The 14010-nt window shown below is 36.1% G+C and overlaps 1 protein-coding gene and 1 non-coding gene across 4 annotated transcripts in view; both read left to right on the top strand.

Moving 5' to 3' along the window:
* The window catches only part of Trappc13 (trafficking protein particle complex subunit 13), a 47724-nt gene that overhangs the window by 6106 nt on the left and 27608 nt on the right, over positions 1-14010 (top strand). The window lies entirely within an intron of this gene.
* On the top strand, positions 67-201 carry LOC111757194 (small nucleolar RNA SNORA70). The gene has a single exon (XR_002791557.1). It is a non-coding gene; the product is annotated as a small nucleolar RNA SNORA70 (small nucleolar RNA).

Below are 14010 nucleotides of genomic sequence, written 5' to 3' on the forward strand. Positions count from 1 at the left end.
TAATAATTCTTTTAATCTACAAGGTGATGTTTCCTATCAACTGCTTGTGAAGAAAAGAGGTTCTTACTGCAGTCAATTAAGCTGACTGGGCGCCTTTGCTGGTGGGTGCCCAGTGTGCAGTGGCTGCAGACAGCAACCTCTTCAGTAGTGTATGCAGCCTGTTACTTACATGGGCTGCTTCAAGGGACCTTGGAGACACTGCTTCCAATGGATGTTCACGTATCTGAACATCTGCCACCCACAATCGAGGCTCCATACTGGCATGCCGGGTGGTTTGGGGAAGCCCCAGGGCACAGTGGCAAGGGTTCACATTGGACAGTTCATCATGTCTCTCCCTACTAAGCTGCAGCATGTAATCGAGGCCCTGCGCAGGCCTAAGTTCAAGTTTCCTGGGTGCCCAAAGATTCACACCTCCAAGAAGTGAGGCTTCACCAAGTTCAATGCAGATGAATTTGAAGACATGATGGCCGAGAAGCGCCTCATACCTGATGTCTGCGAGGTGAAATACATACCGAATCGAGGTCCCCTGGACAAGTGGTGGGCCTTGTACTTCCACTGCCCTACTTCCCCCATCGCAAGCTCATCAATAAATCTCTGCCCTAAAAAAAAAAAGAGAAGTTCTTTTAATGCCAATTTGAGATTTTTATTTTAATCATTTTTTTTTTTTTTTGGAGACAGATTCTCACTGTGTAGTTCAGGCTGACTTTGAACTCAGTGTATAACCCAGGCTGGCCTTGAAATCATGCCTCAGTCGGTCACACAAATGCTGGGACTGGGCATGCACCAATAAACTTTTTTTTTGTTTGTTTGTTTGTTTGTTTTGTTTTTTGAGAGACAAGGTGTTGCTCTGTAGTCCAGGCTGGCCTTGAATTTACTATGTAACCCAGACTGGCCTTAAATTCTAGGAAATCTTGCCTCAGCCCAAGTGCTAGGATTACAGATGTGCAGCCCACACCCAGCTGTCTATTTATTTATTTATTTATTTAATTTTGTACCAATACTGGAAGCTATGAACTCATGTGTCAGGCAGCAGGCAGGTGCTGTGCTGTCGAGCTGCATCCCCAGCCTTACTCTTGTCATTTTTAATGGAAGGCTTCTCATTATCCACATCCTACCATCTCATATCATGCCAAACCATATGAAAAAGGGAAAACTAAGCTTTATAAGAAATTGTCTACACAATAGAAAGTTAAGCCAATATATATTTGAGTTAAACTCAAGGAGAGTTTTAAAAGCTTTTCAGAATTCTCTTGAGACTATTTCTTTGTTTTGGTTTTTCTTGAAAATTAAAATAAAAGTGAAATAGCAAATAACAATTGGTATTAAAACTGAGCTGAGAATCTTTGATATATAAATTCAGAGAAATTACCTTTTATCTAACTTTCAGAGAACCTGTTTAGCTTCAGATTCTACTTAATATTTTTAACTGATTTCCTAGTTAAACAACTGAAAGTTGGAAACACTGCACTAACCATTGAACACCTAGATCTCTGTTTCTTTAATACTCTGTTTTGATCAAGAATCCTACTTTGAATTCAATAAGTTATTTCTAAAAAGACATGACATTCCAGCATTATGACAGGCTTACAGTTAGCAATTATTGTATTACAGAGAATAATCATTAAGTGGTCATTCAGCTGGCTTAAAATCGAGGGTCTGCCATTTATTTGCTATATAATCCTCGTGAAAATTGCCCTCATCAGACATTATCTGGACTCTGTATAATGGGAATCATTGCACCAATCCTACAGAGGGTAATGAAAATTAAAGGTATTAAGACTTTTAAAGTGTTTAGCATAATGGCTGGCACTAATAAATGCTCAGTAAATGATTGCTATACAAAGTACATTCAGAAATTCTGGAGTTAACATTTGATTATTTTAATATAACAGGTTTAATGGTTTCAGTTCATGAAACCTACCATCAAAATAATGCCAGTTTCTTGGGGATTTTAGTAAGATGCTGATTCTTTCTCGTTTATCAAAAAACTATAGATTTTTACCTTGTTCCAGAACTTGTGTCAGACAAAGGCTGCATTAGGCAAGGTGATACACACCTGTAATCAGGAGATTTAGGCAGAAAGATTCCCATGAGTTCAAGGCCAGCCTGAACTACATAGTGAGACTCTTAGCTTAAAAAAAAAAAAAAAAAAAAAAGGTTGAAAAATAGAATGTAATGCTTAGACCTTATAAAGTTTGGAGAGGAGTGTTATGAACCAATAAATACGGTTCATGATAAATACAAGATTTTTTGGAAGAAACTGTGATATTTTTATTTCAGAAAAGGGTTGTCTTAGTTGCTTTTCCTGTTGCTACAGCACAATACCTATCACCCAAAGATAAAGAGAAAAGCTTCACTCTGGCTCACTTGTTGGCAGAGGTTTCTGTTCATAGTTGACTGCTTGTAAGGTGTAAAGGGTGGCCTGGCAGACAGAGGGGCATCACACAGGAGAAACAATGTCATGGTGAGCAGAAGGTGGTAAGGAACAACGTAGTGAAGCAGCAAGTGACCAGAGCAATCCTCTATAACTGTTCTTTATATTCTATCTAGACTGCCTATCCTTAGGGCAAATAGCACTCACTCCGAGGTAGGGATTCCCATTATCCATACCCTGAACTATGCCAAAGCAATCAGTAGACTAATTTAGTAACTGTGTACTCTTAACCTAGCCTAGCATCACATCCTTGATCCAGCCACCTCTGCAAAGCCCCAACTATAACTACATGAGACTTTGGGAGGAATATCGAGACAAAATCATATATAAGGATGATATTTAAGCTGAAACCAAGATGAGAAATACATGAAATGTGCTATTCTCTTCCTAATTGCAAATTAGGTAGTACACTTTTGCATGTGCTAGTGAATAGCATTTATATAAATTAACTATTTAGTACTGGCCTTGAACTCATGGGAATCTTTCTGCCTAAATCTCCTGATTACAGGTGTGTGTCACCTTGCCTAATGCAGCCTTTGTCTGACACTTTGGTTTTGCTTTGAATGACTACTTCTAATAAAGTATAAAGATATAGCCTTCTGTACTTTTATTTCCTGAAAAAGTTTTAATTCTACATTTATCTTTATTTTGTTGTGTTCAAATGGTGATCTTTAAAAATACTCAAAAAGTTTCATTAAAAAATTAGAATGTCTGGGGCTGGGGATTTAGCTCAACAGCATAAGCGCCTGCCTTGCAAAGCAGGCAGTCCTGAGTTCGATCCCTGGTACCGATAAAAAGGAAAAAGACAAAATATATATATATATTAGAATGTCCTACCCTCAGTTAGATTTAATAAGTAATGCAGTTTTTTCTTTTTTTAATTAAAGAGGAAAAAACAGAAAAAAAGGATAGAAATAATACAGAATTTCAGAAAAATAAACAGTAAGAAGTCACTAGTTGATAAATTACATATTGTTATCTTAGAAATAGTTGTTCAAGTTACAAAATTAAAGCATACAAAGTGATATTCAAATAATGACACTGCAAACAGTTCTGCTCAATGATCCAATAAAAACTTAGTAATATGGTTATCAGTCCTACACACTTGTTTTTTATCTTAAAGAGGGTAATATTAAACATGTCAAAATGAACAAAACAGTTCATAAGGAAACAATTTAAAGAAACACGTTTCAAAGCAAGTCCACTGGAGACCTTCACTGTCTATCTTATTGTCTCTGATTTTCTTCCAAATAGTTGTCCCCATCTTCACACACATTGAATGTATACTGAACATTATAGAACTAATCAAATCATTACAGGATGATGAAGGCTTTTTAGGTCTTTAAGACCTGATTTTGGGGAAGTCAATAATGACTACCATAAAGTCTCTCATTCTCTTCAAAGTAGCTCTCTTTATCTATGCTGAAATTGAACATAAGAAACTAGACTAATATCACTCTGAACAGTGAATGATAGTATTGCTAGGTTTTATATCATAATACTACAGAATTAGCATTGGGTTTCTTAGTGTCTCTTCTTTAGAGTATCTGTTCATTACATCATGTGTAATATAATCTGTTCCTGTAAATAGTTTAGAAATTCTTCCCATGTGTGAATCTCTACATGTGTATCTATCCTTTCTGTATTTTAGGGAAAAACAGATTAAAACAAATTCCTAGAAAAATATGAAATGAAAAAGACATATAAGACTACAATATTAGGTAATCTACAGTAGTCACTATGCTTTCTCTTGTTATTTTCAATAGAATTGTACACATCATCAGGTATTATATAGTTAAGCATAGCATTATTTAGCTATTTTTATAAAATCACAACTTTGAAGACATTGTAGGACTTGAAAGCAGTTAATAAAACTGGAATGGATATCTTTTACATCTTGTCATCTTCAGAGTAGTTGCCTCTACTCTTAGACTTGATACTATCAAACATACCAAATTCAAATAAAATCAGTCAAGGCAAAATAGTGGTCTAACAAACCAGCTTAAATAAGATCAGTCATAGTAAGACAATGTAAGTAATACAGGGTTTCAGTTTCAATTAATAGGAAATTAAGGATAGTAAGTAGTTTAACCTGTTATTTTTGGGTTAGCTGTCTGTGCCCTCAAATCTCATGAGTAGACAGACCAGAACAAAATATAATAAAACTAAAAAGAGTGATAAGACTTCTGTGACTTTTAAATTCTGATACACTTTTATCAATGTCGTCTGCCTTCCTTTTTTAGGCAGTTCCTCAGGTTTCCCCTTCTCAGGATGCTTTGTGTATTTTGGGTCCCATTAGCTCCTTTAGTTTTTAGACTAAGGTGGTCAACCTGTTATATATCTGAGTGTTGGTGAACCTTTTTATCCCTGAGCTTAATCTTGAGCTGTACTCCTTTACTTGCTGAAGCCACAAAGGTTTCCCTTCCTTCCAGTTGTGTAGTTCCCACACTGCACAAAAGTGTCATAACTTTCCAACCTATCTGTGGCTGCTGGACAAGTTGTCTCTGGTTTCCTGTCATGTATAGCATTGTTTTCTCATCTTTGATTCTCAGTTTATTAACACTCTTTCAGGTTGAGTGTATTTCCTATTCAAACATCTCAATGGATCCTGCCTCCTAATCTACTCTGCCTGTGTTTCTTTGTTAGTGTATCAAGGCTATGAATATTAAAGATTATAGCTTACCATCTCTGCCTCATCTCTGCTATTCTATTCTTCTGCTATTATTTGTCCACTTTATTCCTTCATTACACTGTCTGCCCCATTCATTGAGACCTCCCTGCCACTGTTGCTGGACTCCTGGTATTTTTTCCTCTCTCTCTCTTTCTGTCTCTGGAATGTCCTTCAGTATTTTTTGTAGGGTTGGGTTGGTGGGCCATGAACTCCCACGGTTCTTCCTTGTCTTGGAAATATCCTGTTTCTCCATTAATTTTGAGAGAGAGTTTTTCCAGGTACATCAGTCTTGGTTGGAAGTTATTTTCTTTCAGGGCTTGGACTATTTTCCCCCAGGCTCTTCTATGTTTGAGAGTTTGTGTTGATAAGTTTGTCGTTATTTTGATGATTTGTCCTTTGTAGGTGATCTGCTTCTTTTCTCTGGCTGCTTTTTCTGGTGTATTTCTGGTGTATTATATGTCTAGGTGTAGATCTGTTTTGGTTGTAGGTGGCTGGAGTTCTATATGCCTCATTTATCTGGATATCATTTCTTTTTCCTATGCTTGGGAAGTTTTCCTTAATTATATCTGTGAATATTCTTTGTAGTTCATTTGTGGTTACTCCTTCATTCATGTTTTTTATTCTTGTTATAAATCATCTTGTCATCTTCTAGCCTTTGAATTGTTTCTTCCTGGTTCCTTGTTATTTTTAACAGATCTTTTTTTTCCACAATCACACATCATAAATCTCTCTTCAAGTTTTGAAAGGCTAACTTTAGTTTCTGTCAAGGTATTTTTCCAGCTTTCAATGGAGTTTCTAGTTTTCCTGGTAATCTCTTTGGATATGTGTCATGTATTCTAGATTTTGTTTATATTCTTCATCAAAGGTTTCTCTTCCTTTTCTGAGTTCCTCCCTTCTTCCATCTGTGTTCTCTTGGGAGGGGCTTATCATTTCTTTAATTAATCTTTTTATATCTTCCTCACTTGGATCAGAAGTACAGTTTGAAATTCGTCTATGAGGTCACGAAGGTATTTCTTTATGTCTGCTGATGCTGTCTAATATTGCATGATAACTGCACTGGTTCTCTTCTGTATTTACCTCTCCGGGGCTTATTTTCCCAGGGTTAGTGACTGGAGGGTTTTTTTTTTTTTTTCTATTTCTTGTCATGTTTCTGGTTTCTTTCAGACAGGTATGTCCTGGGGGTCTCTGGCCCTCTCCATATTGCTTAGGGTTTTTCTGAAGCATGCTGACTGGGGATTTGCTGCCCTCTCCAATTTGCTGTTATCTGAGGAACATGCAGGGACACAGGAATGGTGCTGGCTAGCCTCGAGCCTCTGAGCCAGTCAACCCACAATTTCCCTCAGTGTCTTAAGCTATACCTTGTGGACATCACAGAGTCATGACCTTTTTGTCCCTGGCTATTGGGCCCCAACCAGAGGTGTAGCTCAGCCCCAGCAGAGCCCACCAGTCTTCTCTGCGCCAGGGGCAGCCTACTGACTCCACCGCAGCACCAGGCTCTGCCCAACTCCAAGATGTCCTCCAGCCAGCAACAGCAGCCGTGAGACCCAATCCCCAGCACTCACCGGGAATGGATACAGTTTTTCCTCTTGGCTCTACTTTATGCTGTGCTGCATCCTCCCACCAAGGGCTCGGGACTCAACAATTCCCCTTATCGGCGGCCATGGCTTCAGCTTGACCTTGAATCACCTGATTTCATGGCACTCCCAGTACAATGTGGACCGGGCTCAGTGAGTGCTCAGGGCTTCAGCCCTCCACTCACATTTTTCCATCCTTCACAGAGGTAGATTCTAGCATGATGTGGTTTTTCCATGTCTAGAGCATCCTGCCTTTTTAGAAAACTGTGTGGCGCCCAGTTTTGGTGCCCGGGCACATGGTCCCCTCTGTGGCTGACTCCAGTGTGGGGCTCCGGGACCCAATTTCCAGTACTCACCGAGAGCCAATAAAGGTCTCCCCGTTGGCTCCACTCTAGACTGCGCCACGTCTTCCCATCAAGTGCCCTGGACTCATCAACTCCCATTTTTGGCAGCTGTGGCTTCAGCGGGACTTTGATCGTCTGAGTCTAGGGCACGCCCAGCATAGCGTGGAAGGGGTTTCAGTGAGTGTATCAGGCTACAGCCCTCCCCCCGTGTTTTTCCTTCCTCTTCCTAATTTTATTTTTCCCTTTAGTTTCCTCCTAGCTTAATAAAAATCATCCTCCAATTGTCTAGCCCTCTCCATGCTGTCAGATTCTAGCATCTGAGCTACTTTCCCCGCAGAGGCTCTCCATCCAGCTCCCTATCAAGCTGCCATTTTTTCCTCCTCCCTGAGCTCTTCTTCCTTTTATTTTTTTTTGTGGTTTAATAGTTGTTTATTTTACTATTTGAGCATATACAGTTTTTTGATGTTTGAAATAAATTAATAAATTTTAAATCTTTGTTTTGACTAGAATTGTGTAAGTCTATGTATTACCTCATATTGCTATATTTTCTATGCAGAATTAATATTTCCCCTTCTGTGAGGCTTCCCAAAAGAATTAAAAACATACCACAGTGATACATGTGCAGCCATGTTTACAGAGGCACAGTTTATAATAACAGGATCTTGGAAACAACCTAAATGCCCATGGACCAAGGAATGGATAAAGAGGATGTAGTATTTCTTTACAATGGCATACTACTCAGCCATAAAGAATGATAAACTAGACAGTTTTATAGGTAAATGGATGGCCCTTGAGAACATACTTATTAGTGAAATAAATAAGACACATGTGTAAACATCGTAGTGTTTCATTAGTGTGACAAGCTGAAAGAAAAAACATGTATATGTGTATATATATCTATATAAAAATAGTTTAGGTTGTTAAAAGAAAAAGAAGAAGAAGCATACTGACCTCTTTTGTCACCCATATGGCCTGATGACTCCACTGAATACCTCTGTAGGTTCAGCATTCCATTCTACACCTTGTTCCAGTCTTTTTGTCCCAGAAAATATGACCTCAGCCCAAGTAACAACTCGGGTCACACCTTCCTCTACTTTAACCCACTGTGAGCCATTTTGAGTTGACTTTTGGATGTCTTAAGAAATTTTTGATTTGCTGTAAGCTTTGGGGTTTTGCATGTGGGTATCAAGTTGTTGCAGTGTATTTATTGAGGGTACAATCCTTGTTCTACTTAATTGCTTTTGCATCTTTGCCAAAAATCAATTGTCTGTTATGTGGGTATCTATTGGGGACTTCTATTGGTACCTTGGTGGTTTGTCTATCTTGATGTCAATTTCATTTTGTCATGATTGGTGTAACTTTGTGATAAGTCATGGGGTTGGGGAGGGTTGGAGCTCTAATTTTGTTCTTATATCAAAGTGTTTAGGTTATTCTGAGTCTTTGTATTTCTACAGAAATGTAAGAATAAAAACGTTAATTTTTATGAAAAATGATGTTGGCATTTTGATAAGGGATTGTGTTTTCTGATCTTTATTATTTTCTTTGTTTTTGGTTTTATTCTGTCTTTTATTTCTAATTTCTTAAGAAAAATATGAGACTCATAACTTTCTTCTTTTCTAATAAATATACTTGATATTAAAAGATAATAAAATAGAATGATGCAATATATGCATGTAACCTACAGAGGAAAAAAACAGAAATAATATTAAAGAGAAACTTTTTGAGTTTCCAGTAACAAGGGATTATTACTAAAAAAAAAAAATCAAAAACTCTTGTCATAAGCTTTTTTCGTAATTGAAATCGTATGTCTGAACTTTTTTTTTCTGACATAGCTGATAGTTTGTTGATAGTTTACAAGGAAGTCACTCCAGTTAAATAAAAGATAAACAATAGGAAACTTTTTTTTTTTTCCAAAATGGAAGGGAGTTGAGAGAAGGAAAAAGAGAGAAATGAAAAAGGAATTCAGCTGTGTTGTGACTGTGTATCAGCTTCCCATGATGAATGTGATCATTATGTACTGCAAAAATTACATGTACCAAGAAAAATTAAAATTTGAAAAGAATATACCTGGTGTTCTAATACACCAGAAACTTTAAAATTGTTTTCTAGTTTTTATATAATGATATGTAAAATTTGTATTTTTTTTATTTAAAGAGAAAAAAGAAAGAAAAAAAAAACCAAAGCAGTAAAAGGGTACAAGTCATACAGAATTTCAAGAAAAAAATATACAGAAAGAAATCACTAGTTATAGGTTACATATTGTCATCCTAGAAACATTTGTCCAAATTACAAAATTAAAGCATATAAATCTCATACAGTGAGATTGCAGACAGTTCTGTTCAATGATCCAACAAAAGCTCAGTAATATGGTTTTCTATCCTACACACTTAAATATACATGGAATTATATCCTTTAGACCACTTTCTTTTCCTCTCTTTTTTACAATAACAATTACACTTTTTGGGTTTTATTATTCTCACAGTTCTTATTACTTTTTTTGAAGAGAATAAAACCAAATGTGACTAAACAAAATGGAGTCAGTTAGAACAGAAAGATGGGCATAGTACATGATGCAAAAATAGAATACCAGGTGATCAAAAATGGTTAGCATTGTGCCTCTTGCTATTTTAAAAAGAGTTGCCTATATCATCAGGTATAATAGAATTGACCAAAACAGTGCAGAACAAGACCAATAAAACCTACACTGGAGACCTTATAGGACTTCAAAAGAAGATAATAGTCAAACCATAATGGGCATCATAGTAAATCTTATTGCCTTCAAAGTAGTTGCCTATACCCTCAAACTTGATACTATCAAACAAAACAGTATAGTAAAATCAGAAAGAACAAGATGGGGAGAGCAATACTGGGGTTCAAATCAGGTTAATAGGAAAAGAAAAAAGTTGCTATAATATATCCTGCTATTAATTTAGTTTTCCCTTAATTAAAAAAATAAGAAAAAATAAATTAATTTTTTAAAAAGAGAGGAGATTGAGATGAAAGAGGACATTGTAACAGAACAACACAGGTCAGAACCAAACAATTTAAGCATCATTGTGTTTCACCACCAGATAACCTAACATAATAGCAATCACCATAGTGTCTCTTTCCTTGAATTATATGAGTATAACTTTGTATACCATAGCATCAAACATATCAAGACAGTGTGAAACCATTCAAGAGAATGAAAGAATTACAGGGTATTTAGAACCAGCTAACAGAAAACGAACAACAGTTTCTATATTATCTCTTTGCCTATAAAAAATTGTGTTTATACTATCACATATAGTAAAATATAGTAAGATACAACATGTTAAAACTAGTGGAAACAGATGAACAACAGCTTGATGGGACTTCAAAACAAGATGATATTGAATCAGCAGTAGCTATTATGATGTCTTGTTTTCTTCAAAATAACTATTCGTACTATCACAGATACTAAAATCAAACAAACGAGGTTAAAACCATTCCAATTAATGAGTGAAAACATTATATGGCTTCAAACCAATATGATTGGGAATCATGATTACCACATACTTTTATATATTCTTATCATTTCTTACACTAGGGAAAATATTCGGTATTTATACATGTGAGTTTGATTTGTTTCATGTATGAGTATGGTCTCAAGCTGTGTCCATTTATTTATAAATATCTCAATGTGATCATTCTTTGTAGCTGAGTAGTACTCCATTGTATAAAAATACCGTAACTTTTTTATCCATTCCTCAGTTGATGGACACTTAGGTTGTTTCCAAGATCTGGCGATTACAAATTGTGCTACTATAAACATGGGTGCACATATATCACTGTGGTATGATGCTTTCAGTTCTGGGAATATGCGTAGAAGTGGAATAGCTGAGTCAAATGGGGCTTCCAGTCCCAGCTTTCTGAGAAATCTCCAGACTGACCTCCACAATGGTTGCACCAGTGTACACTCCCACCAACAGTGCAGGAGAGTTCCTTTTTCCCCACAGCCTCTCCAGCATTTGTTGTTAGTGGTTTTCTTGATCTTGGCCATTCTTTCAAGAGTGAGATGAAATCTCAGTGTGGTTTTAATTTGCATTTCCTAATGACTAATGATGATGAACATTTTTTCATGTATTTATTTGCTGTTGGTATTTCTTCGTCTGAGAAGTGCGTATTCATCTCAGATGCCCATTTTTGGATTGGGTCTTTGAATTTTGGGAGTCTTGATTTTTAAAAATTCTTTATATGTTTTAGACAAAAGTCCTTTGTCTGAGGGGGCAGTTCAGTAAGATTTTTTTCCCAGCTTGTGGGTTTTCTTTTGACTATGCTGGAAATTTCTTTTGACATGCAGACACTTTTTAATAAGAGGTGATCCCAATTATTGACTCTGGGAAGTATTTCCTGTGCCATTTGAGTCCTGTTCATGAATTCTCTACCTACTTCTATGTCTTCAAGGTTTTTAGCCAATTTGTCTTCCAATAGATTTAGTGTTTCTGTTTTAATATGTAGATCTTTGATCCATTTAGATTTGATTTTAGTACATGGTGATAGATATGGGTCTAGTTTTAGTTTTTGGCATATGGAGAGCCAGTTTTTTCAGCACCATTTATTAGACTGTCCTTCCAGTGAACATATTTGGCCCCTTTATCAAAAATAAGGTGGTTGAGTGTGTTTGTAGTTGTGGTTGTATCTTCTAATCTATTCCACTGACCTTTGGCTCTGTTTTGGTTCCAGTACCATGTTGATTTTACTACAGTTATTGTCGTATAACTTCAAGTCAGGGATTGTGATGCCTCCTGCCTTGTCTTTGCTGTGTAGAACTGCGCTTGCTATTCTAGGTCTCTTCTCCCTGCAGATGAATTTTAGGAGTGATTTCTCAAGTTCTATGAGGTATGTTGATGGTATTTTTATCGGGATTGCATTGAATCTGTATAAAAGTTTTGGGAGAATGGCCATTTTCACAATATTTATTCTTCCTATCCATGAGCAAGGGATGTCGTTCCATTTTCTGAGATCATCTTCAGTTTCATTTTTCAGTGTATTATAATTTTCCCTGTATAGGTCTTTCACTTCTTTCGTGAGAGTAACTCCTAAATATTTCATTTTTTTAGTTGCTAGTGTGAAGGGTGTAGCTTCTCTTATTTCTCTCTCTGTGATTTTGTTGTTAGTGTATAGAAATGCTATTGATTTTGAGTATTGATTTTGTATCCAGCTACATTACTGAATTTATTTATTATATCTAGGAGTATTTCAGTAGAGTTTTGGGGATCTTCTATATAGAGTATCATGTCATCTGTGAATAATGATAATTTAACTTGTTCTTTTCCTATCTTTACGCCTTTTATTTCTTGCTCTTGTCTAATTGCTCTGGCTAGTATTTCCAGTACTATATTAAATAGGAGCAGTGATAAGGGACATCCTTGTCTTGTGCCTGATTTTAAAGTAAAGGCCTTCAATTTTTGGCCATTTAGTATGACATTGGCTGTTGGTTTGTCATAGACGACCTTTATTATATTGAGGTAAAGACCATCTATTCCAATTTTCTGCGAGTTCTCATAAATGAATGTTAGACCTTATCAAAAGCTTTTCCTGCATCTATAGAAATGATCATATGATTCTTACTTTTGACTCTATTGATATGGTGTATTACATTTATTGATTTACGTATATTGAACCATCCCTGCATGCCTGGGATGGATGAATCCCACTTGGTCATGGTATATAATCTTCTTGATGATTTGCTGCATCCTATTTGCCAATATTTTATTGAGGATTTTTGCATCTGTGTTCATTAGGGAGATTGGTCTGTAGTTCTCTTTTTCAGTTGGGTCCTTCTCAGGTTTTGGTACTAGAGTAATATTTGCTTCTAGGAACGATTTAGGAAGGATTGCTTCCCTTTCAATTTCATTGAAGAGTTTGAGGAGTGTTGGCATTAGGTCTTCTTTGTATTTCTTGTAGAATTCTGCAGTGAATCCATCTGGGCCTGGGCTCTTCTTTGTAGGTAAAGATTTAATTACATTTTCAATTTCATCAATAGAAATTGGGTAATTCAGCAGTTTTACATTTTCATGACCTAGCTTTGGTACTTCATATGCTTCTAGGAATCTGTCTATTTCCTCTGTGTCATCAAACCTTTGAGAGTAGAGGTTTTTGAAATCGGTGTTGATGATCTTGTGTATTTCTATAGGGTCTGTAGTGATTTCGTCTCTTTCATTCCTTATTGCATGAATTTGAGCTTTTTCTTACCTTTTTAAAATAAGGTTGGCTAGGGGCTTGTCAATTTTATGTATTCTTTCAAAGAACCAACTCTTTGATTCATTGATTTTTTTTTTATTTTTTTATTTTTTTTTTAGTCTCTAATGCATTGATTTCTGCTCTGATTTTTATAATTTCCTCTCTTCTTTTGGCTTTTGGCTTGACTTGCTCTTCTTTTTCTAGATGTTTGAGGTGTAACATCAGGTTATTAATTTGTATTCATTCTGTTTTCCTGATGTGGGAACTCAGGGCAATAAGTTTTCCTCTGAGGACAGCTTTCACTGCATCCCACAGATTCCGGTAAGTTGTATTTGAGTTTTCATTTGCTTGTAGGTATTGTTTAATTTCTTCTTTAATTTTTTCTGTGACCCACTGATTACTCAAGAGTGTGTTATTCAGTTTCCATGTGTTTGTGGGATTTTTACATCTTTTATCATTAATTTCTAATTTCATAGCACTATGATCTGATAGCATGTAAGGGATAATTTCAACTCTTTTGCCTTTATTTAAATATGTTCTGTGAGTTAATATATGGTCTGTTTTAGAGAATGACCCATTCTCTAAATGGAATGAGTACTGCTGAGAAGAATGTGTATTCTATATTCTGTTGTTAGATGGAATATTCTGTATATGTCTATTAAGTCCATTTGTTCACAGGTGTGATTCAGTTCTTTTATTTCTTTGCTGATTTTCTGTCTGGTTGATCTGTCCATTGGTGTCAATGGTGTGTTAAGATCTCCTGTTAGAATTGTGTTACTGCTA

The sequence above is a fragment of the Cavia porcellus genome, unplaced genomic scaffold (genome assembly GCF_034190915.1).
Source record: "Cavia porcellus strain 051 isolate PalLab524CR breed Dunkin Hartley unplaced genomic scaffold, mCavPor4.1 scaffold_11, whole genome shotgun sequence".
Taxonomy (NCBI): Eukaryota; Metazoa; Chordata; class Mammalia; order Rodentia; family Caviidae; genus Cavia; species Cavia porcellus.